This window comes from Neoarius graeffei, chromosome 13, assembly GCF_027579695.1.
Source record: "Neoarius graeffei isolate fNeoGra1 chromosome 13, fNeoGra1.pri, whole genome shotgun sequence".
NCBI classification, from domain to species: Eukaryota; Metazoa; Chordata; class Actinopteri; order Siluriformes; family Ariidae; genus Neoarius; species Neoarius graeffei.
Window position 1 is genome coordinate 42555371 of NC_083581.1, and position 9306 is coordinate 42564676.

Sequence of the window (9306 nt, forward strand, 5' to 3'; positions counted from 1 at the left end):
TCTATGCAGTGTCTCTATCATTCACACATTATCAGTTTCGATCATTAGCACCTTTTCAGTTTCAGTTTTGGTTCACACCTACCAAAACAAAGGTATGCATACTAATAGTCCACAGTATTCTGATGCCTACACTTTACATCTTATGCTCAGACTATAATAAAGCTAAAGTTAGCCATGGAGATAGCCTACACTATGACTGTGCAGCATGTTGACTTCGGTAGCTGATTAGCCTACTGTAGCCTAAATGCAAAGCTGAGCATAACTCAACATAATTTGTAAGCATATTATTAGGCTATGAACAGCAAAAGGCATTCCTACTTCCACTGAAATGTAGTTTGCCAACGGAAAAATGATATAAAAACTTGACAGAAATACATGGCTCAATCAGTTAGTCATATATTCTCCCTAGCTAACCGAAACAGCATGACAACAACAGCTAGTAAAACATATTAGCCTACTTATAGTTGCACCCGGTAGTGTTGAAATTGGTAAACACCGCAGTTGCGGACATTTTGTAGCCTAAAATGATATGATAAGCTTTAATAAAGGGCCCGGTCATTTGCCCCGCCCCCGGCCTGGCTCTGACTTGTTCCGCCACTGTCACTGATGTCACTGTTTGCGCTGCTTAACGACATCACGTGACGTCCACCCACTTTCGCTAACTCCACCCAATGTGTCCACCCACTTCCAGCCAGCACGGTTCAGCGCGGTTGTAGTCGAAATGCAACTCCAACAGCCCCGCTCAGCTCGACTCGGCACGGCACGGCTCAGCCGCGTTTGTAGTGGAAAAGCGGCATTACTCATCACAAATATCTTTGGCGGGATCAAGACGAAGCTCAAAGTTCATTTCTTCATCATTGCTGTCCTCACTGGATACATCTGACCTTGCATCATCTGACTCACTCTCCAAAGCAAGTTGTTCCTGGATCAGCTGTGACATCTTCCATGCGTTGGTCATAGTCTCTCCTCAAAGTTTCTCAGTTGGTATGTAAACAAGTGAACATGTGGACTTGTTTATTCCGGTGAAATATCTCACCCAGTCCTGCTAGACAATGACACTTTTGATTGCCTGAGTGCTCAGCATCTGAATAGCTGAGAGGTGTGTCTAGGCTGCTACTGCCTAGAGAGATGAAAATCCTAAGATTTCTTTTTATTGTCTTTACAAAGAGCCATCTCAGCTCATTATCTCTAGCCGCTTTATCCTGTACTACAGGGTTGCAGGCAAGCTGGAGCCTATCCCAGCTGACTATGGGCGAAAGGCAGGGTACACCCTGGACAAGTCGCCAGGTCATCACAGGGCCGACACATAGAACCATTCACACTCACATTCACACCTACGGCCAATTTAGAGTCACCAGTTAACCTAACCTGCATGTCTTTGGGGGAAACCAGAGCACCCGGAGGAAACCCATGCAGACACGGGGAGAACATGCAAACTCCGCACAGAAAGGCCCTCGCCGGCCACGGGGCTTGAACCCGGACCTTCTTGCTATGAGGCGACAGCGCTAACCACTACACCACTGTGCCGCCCACAAAGATCCATCAATAAAAATTATTTTAAACACATATATATTTGAAAAATAGAAGATTCAAGGTTTCTAATGGTGTCACTTAGGCCCTGTCCACATGGCAATGGATTCAGGTGAATCTGATAAAATTGTTTATCGTTTCGGCCTGGCATCCACACGGCACTGGCATTTTGGGTGCCCCAAAATGAAATCTTTTGAGAACGTGTCCCAGAGTGGAAAAATCTGGCAATGGCCCTGTTGCGAAGTCGTCTGGATGAGTAGAACGGATTTGTTTATGATGACGTCACAACCACATGACTGTTAGTGCTTCACGCCGGGTAGAAGTGTAACGAACTCGATGCGAGTTGTCAACAAATCCTATAACTTGGTTCATGAAACGCGCTTACAAAATATTTTCACTGTGAATATTTATTGTTTAATGGTGCAAAGCGAGAGAGAGAGAGAGAGAGAGAATAGCCCTTAGGGCAGAGTCTTTAGTCCGCAGTAACCAAAACCGCGCACCGCCCGTGCGCTTTCCAAAAACAAAACCAATCCCGCCAGCAAAAATAGGAAAAAAAGGAGCAATCTCACCTCCTCAGATGTTGGTTTAAGTCCGACAATACATTCCTCAAAAAGGGCGTAGAAGAACAGAGTAATCCATCAACGTGTAGCATTCAATTTATTCCGGACCATTAAAGAATTCTGGAGGATATCAGAATGTTGGCGTACCGGCTTCCATCTACCCCCATTCATTCCTCTCTCTCCATCTACCCCCATTCATTCCTCTTTCCGCATCTTTCGTTTTACGCTACTGATTAATAATCAAAACTTTATGTGGCTAATGCTATAGAAGAAGGGGTTTATGCACATGCGTCTACTTCTTCTTCTATTGTTCTGGTGTCTCCGATGGGACTGTCTTACAGTGCACCTAGAGGTGTGGCATGTGTATTGTATCGTTTTCAGCAAGCGTTCCGTTCCCATATGGACCTTATATTTTTCTGATCCATTGCCCATGTGGACGAGATATTTAAAAAAAAAAATCTCGTTGCCGTTGTCGTGTGGATGCAGCCTTATATGTCTCCAGGACAAAAACTTGCATAGCTTCAGATGTGTATTTGGAACAGTATTTGTATTTGTATTTGGGGGAGGGAGCAGACCTTTAAGCGTTAACTGGGTTCTCTTTATCTACTTTTAGGACTTGTGTGAAAATCTGATGATGTTTTAGGTCATATTTATGTAGATATATAGAAAATTCTAAAGGGTTCACAAACTTTCAAGCACCACTGTACGATAACTGAAATTAATAAAATTATATTTTATATCAGAATGTTTGATATTGTACATCTTATTTTCCTCCATCATTTTCAAAAATGTAAAATAACTAGTTATTGAATAAATTCTAGCAACAAAAATGCAGCTTTCCTTTTTGGTCTCTGGTTTCTTCCCACCTTCCAAATACATGCTTTTGGCTATGCTACTTTGCCCCTAATCAATCTTAATAAAGTATTGTATTATATATAGCACCTCTGTAACACTTACTGTTATCAGGAAGAATTAAGTAAAAGTGTTGGGAGAAATGGCACATTTTAAATAACGGAAAGGAAAGTGCAGTCTGAAGGCCCTGGGGGACATCATTCCAAAGTTTTGGGGCTATGTCAGGAAAAGATCAGCCCTCCACTAATGAGAACCTGAGAAGGAGACTCTGGCTCGACAGGAGACCAGGATAAAGCTGCTAATGAAGATTCATCTCATCTCATCTCATTATCTCTAGCCGCTTTATCCTTCTACAGGGTCGCAGGCAAGCTGGAGCCTATCCCAGCTGACTACGGGCAAAAGGCGGGGTACACCCTGGACAAGTCGCCAGGTCATCACAGGGCTGACACATAGACACAGACAACCATCCACACTCACATTCACGGTCAATCTAGAGTCACCAGTTAACCTAACCTGCATGTCTTTGGACTGTGGGGGAAACCGGAGCACCCGGAGGAAACCCACGCGGACAACATGCAAACTCCACACAGAAAGGCCCTCGCCGGCCCCGGGGCTCGAACCCAGGACCTTCTTGCTGTGAGGCGACAGCGCTAACCACTACACCACCGTGCCGCCCTGCTAATGAAGATGAATAAATTAATACAAAATGAATGCAAATACTAAATATTTGAACTACATTGTTTTTCCTTGTCTGGCCTAGATGCTGATGTGGTCGATCAATGCTCCATTTACTTAAGCTGACATCTAATTCCTCTTCAATTCATGTGAAGTAAATACAAGTCAGAAAGACTGCAAAACAAATGTTGCTGCTTAAAATGAGCCTCAAATTTCTTTAATATTGAAGAAAGAAAAACTCAGTGATGTTCCTTACAAAAAGAACAATGTGTGTGTGCTTTTTTCAATCCAACATTTCTCAAATCCAGGATTAATGAAGGAGCAAATGATGGTTCAAGGCAAAGTGACACGAAGGTAATAAATGCTTGAGAATTTCTATTACCCTTTCTGTAAACATTTGCTTAGTAGGACAGAGTACTTCAAGACATCCTGTGAGAATAAACTTCAGGGAGTTGATGGCAGAAGCACGAACAAAGATGCCTCCACTTTTCTGAAAACTAACTACCCTGCATGTTATATATGATGTTATTCTGATCTTTGTGAGTTTAGCTGTAGTGGATGCCACATATTGGGATTCAATCTATTACTACCAGCAAAGCCCAATACCTGACCCTGGGTCTATTATCAAAGCTAATAACGAGATTGTAGTACCACATGGGCACTCAGTGTCTTTGGACCCTTTCAACCACCTTCTTCTTAAGGTTCAGCTGAGAGATCAGTGCTATTTAGCAGTTCTGAACCATGAATTGCTGGCACAGAATTTTGGGATGCTCTCACCTAAAGAAAATCCCTTATTATTTCAAAAAAGGAGACATTGAATATGTGCATTTTGGCTCTTGGAGTGGTGGAATGGATTCTGTGGAACTCCAGTTGAGATATGATATAAAAACAGATACCATCATCCTTCCTCTCACCTTACGAGTTGCAGTGACTTCAAATACACAACGGCTTGTGACCCTAAACCAGCTCTTAGTAGTAGATAAACAGAATGGCTACAGTAATCCCATCAATTCCCAAGGACTTGTGATTACATTCAATGACTCAAGATATGTCCTAATACCCATTACTGGTATGGGTGGTTATCCCAGGCATGGATCACTTCTGAATTACTTTCCTAACTCACAACCAGTTGACTGCCATGTATTTCTCAACCTTGGTGTGCGTTACAAACTTCAGCCTGTTACAGGGTTACCCAAAATGGATTTTGTACCTTTCATGGCAGAGAGACTGGATAATCAGGACAGGAACGTACAGCAGGAGCGCTTCCAGTTCACAGTGATCATACTGTAGATGGCACAGCAGTGAACAGCCCTCCTAAACCAAGTTTCATCCCTCTGATGATGATGGAAGTAAGTCAGTTTGTGATGGCAGCAATTACCGCTGATATGCTAGCAGCTGAGGATCTAGAAACTGATCTGGATGACCTGTTGTTCAAAATGGTCTCTCCTCCAGAGCAAAGTATTATCATTGGCACCAATAATCCAAACCAACCCATTCATGTTTTTTACCAGAGAAACATTTGGGATTTGAAAATTGCTTTCAAGCCTCCAGGAGAAGACTCTGATTCAGAGAAGGTTCTACACACTAATGCCGCTTTTCCACTACAAACGCGGCTGAGCCGTGCCGTGCCGAGTCGAGCTGAGTCGAGCTGAGCGGGGCTGTTGGAGTTGCATTTCGACTACAACCGCGCTGAACCGTGCTGGCTGGAAGTGGGTGGACACATTGGGTGGAGTTAGCGAAAGTGGGTGGACGTCACGTGATGTCGTTAAGCAGCGCAAACAGTGACATCAGTGACAGTGGCGGAACAAGTCAGAGCCAGGCCGGGGGCGGGGCAAATGACCGGGCCCTTTATTAAAGCTTATCATAACATCATTTTAGGCTACAAAATGTCCGCAACTGCGGTGTTTACCAATTTCAACACTACCGGGTGCAACTATGTTATTTAGTACATCAAGTCCTTCAAACGAACATGTAACTCAGAAACAAAAAACATTAGGATACTGTACATGGCTCATAATAAAACATCAATAGCCTATACTGCGCACATTATTTGAAGGGCATACGAATGAGCGCTCAGAGGTTGCAACGGTGACAGGAAGAGTCAGAAATAAAAGGAGGGCGGTGCAAACCTCACTGAATGCACTGTGTTTACCAATTTCAACACTACGGGGTGCAACTATGTTATTTTGTACATTAAGTCCTTCAAACGAACATGTAACTCAGAAACAAAAAAACATTAGGCGACATACTGTACATGGCTCATAATAAAACATCAATAGCCTACTGCGCGCATTATTTGAAGGGCATACGGCGAGCCTTGCGCTCCGCGAACTCGTCCACGATGCTCTGTATGTCACTGATTCAGTGAGCTTTTAAGCGGTAGTCTCACGACCCGAATAGTAAACAATAAACATGGAGGACATGGAGTCGTTAGTGTTGCTGGTCTTGGTGCTGTGGCTTGTTGTCACCGACAACGCCAACAGATACTGGCAAGAGTGTATAGATGAGGCGAGGCGCATAAGGCTTCAGAAATTCTCGTAATTCATAATTATTCTCCTTCCGGGTTTGCGGTGTTTACAGATCCCAGCGCGCTCGCGGGGCGTGTGTGGGCATGTGAGGACACGCCTCCTCACCAATCAGTGCACAGGGGAGTGTCTGCTCACGCCCCCAACCTCAGTCGGCACGGTTTGGCTCGCTTCAGCCCCACTCCAAAACGGTGCGAGTTTTAGGGGCTAAGCAGGGCTGAAACGAGCTGAGTCGTGTTGGTTTTTGGTAGTCGAAACGCGAGCCGTGTCGGGCTGAAGCGAGCTGAAGTGAGCTGAAAAAGGGTAGTGGAAAAGGGCCATAAGTTTGAGATTGTTGATCAAGAAGGTTCTATGTCAGATCCCTTCTCTTTTATGATTGTGGTAAAGCCCATGAATACACTGACTCCAATTGTTACCTTGAATGCTGGTCAGTTTCTATTCGAGGGCCAGTCCAGACCACTCACCAGCAATTTAAACCTGCGCATCAGTGATGAAGACAACCTTGCAAATGTCAGAATATCTGTAGTCCATGGATTGCATCATGGAGCCCTAACAGTTCTTGGAACGCAGAGGAAATTTATTACGCCAAATGACTTGGATGCTGGTGTGGTCATGTATGAACATGATGACACTGAGACTTCCAGTGACAACACTGTTTTCCGGATGACAGATGGGAAAAACAGTGTAACAAACTCAATACGAGTTGTCAACAAATTCTTTAACTCGGTTCATGAAACGCGCTTACAAAATACTTTCAAATGTGAATATTTATTGTGTAATGGTGCAAAGTAAGAGAGAGAGTGAGAGTAGCCTTTAGGGCAGAGTCTTTAGTCCAAACACTGCGTAAGCAGTATAACCAAAAACGCGCACCGCCCGTGTGCTTTCCAAAAGACAAAAACAATCCCGCCAGCAAAAATAGGGGAAAAAAGGAGTGATCTCACCTCTTCAGATTTTAGTTTAAGTCCGGAAAAGTCCGACAGTACATTCCTCAAAAAGGGCGTAGAAGAACAAAATAATCCATCAACGTGTAGCCTTCAATTTATTGTGGACTATTAAAGAATTCTGGAGGATATCAGAATGTTTGCGCACCGGCTTCCATCTACCCCCATTCATTCCTCTTTCCGCGTCTCTGTTCAAAAAATGAGCATGTGATTTAAAGGGACTATAGCCATAGGATAGGGAGTGAGAAGGTGTGTGCGTGTGACAGTGACAGGGTGAGTGACAGTAAAGAACCCTATAGACTTCCTGCTCACCCTGAAATTTCTTTTGTAAATGCCCATATCTCTTAAAGTGAAGGCAGAAGGACGTTCAGCGCCTGGCCAGGCTTTCTATGTATTAATTTACATAGACATTTTAATATGAAATATAAATAAATCAGTAGCGGCTGGTAGTCTTTCAAACAGGGGAGGCTGGTCGGTTACGATATTTCCAGATTTTAAAAGAAAAAACACATCAATTTTGCCCATACTCTTGCCTCTGATCTGGCTGATTGTTGGCAGGGTCACAAACTGTGAAATAACAGGTTCTTTTGGCCCATTAGCCTACTGTCCAATATACATGATGGTGGTGTTGGTGTGTGTGTGTGTGTGTTATATTTTAACATTTTATATTTTAAAATTGTGGCATGTTGTTTAAAAATTGACCTCGGCTGTGTTTTTGTTTAAAAATGTTTTCCAAATTGTAGCGGTGTTTAATTCATATCCAGAAAAACATATATTCCAATATAATATACTCAGCATAAACATTTTAAATAGATTCTATATTTTTGGTCCATCCATGACATATTACTAAAGTAGCCTATTTACTGTTGTTGATGTGGGTCACTTGCTGTTAGCCAATTCACTTTCTCGTTCCAGGAGAGCTGAAAGGAACGAGTATTATTCCCTACCTTTTTCACCAAGTCAATTTGAGGCGTTGGTCTACCCTGCTCTTTAATTTTAATTTTTTCCTCGAAAGGAAGACTGGCAAATGGCTTCGCCAAAATTAAATCAGCAATGCTTGGCATCCGTGCGCAGCTTTCTTGCTAGCTGACTAGCCCCTTCAAGTTCAAGTTCAGTCACTCAAATAAACAAAATTTCTGGAACTAAGATAGCAAACTTGACAACGCTATATTTACACTTTATTTACAATGAAAATATATACAAACTAAAAAAGCTGGTAGAAACCGTATGTAATGAATGAAATCGAAATGTAAGCTGATTTCTTACAATACACCACAGCACTTGCGAATCCACATGGGACTGAACTGATGTTGCCAGATACTGCTGACGTTATCCAGCCCAAAATATGTTCAAAACCCGCCAAAATGCACTTAAAACTGCCCAATTGGGCGGTAAACCGCCCAATCTGGCAACACTGTACTGCTGCCTGTCTATAGTTGAAACGAGCCGTCAATCAAAGAAAATATCCGGCCGCTTTCACCAATCACCAGTCTCCTCGCGGAAACTGCCATGTCCCTCCCATGTGAGGCTCAGAGTCCGTAGGTGGGCATTTTCGCAGTATTTGTCCAATAATCGTCTTGCATTTTGAGATTGAAAAGCGCATAGCTCCCAAATGCCATTGAAGTCCACTGAGGCAGGGAGTCCGTGAGACTCCGTGGGCGGGCGTTTTCGCAGTATTTGTCCAATAATTGTCTTGCATTTTAAGATTGACAAGCACATAGCTCACAATCCACTGAGGCTGGGCTGCATCGCGCTGTCATGAGGGGGAAAAACTCACGCACACATTAGGCAAACTGGGGAAAGTTATAACGGAATGATTTCACACTGTAGTTGGGTTGAGCACATATATTTCTATTATTCTGGATCTGAAATAGCAATGTTATAAGGTTGGCTATAACATAAGCCTAGCGCAATTCATCCTACACGATGTTCATCATTTTTAGAGGAGGCTGAGCCTCCCTCGTTGTCTTAGAGCAATCGCCCGTGAAATAAATGTCTTAGACAATAGATACTATTTTATGCTACTGATCAATAATTAAAACTTTATGTGGCTGATGCTACAACAGATAGAGTTCTTGTTTCCAATTACTATAATCCCACAAGATGATGAGCCACCAATTGTCAATATGAACACAGTGTTGGTTATGATAAAGGGAGAGACTAAACAGATTTTGCCAGCTGTTTTAAGTGCAACAGATATGGATTCTGAAAGCAGACATCTGA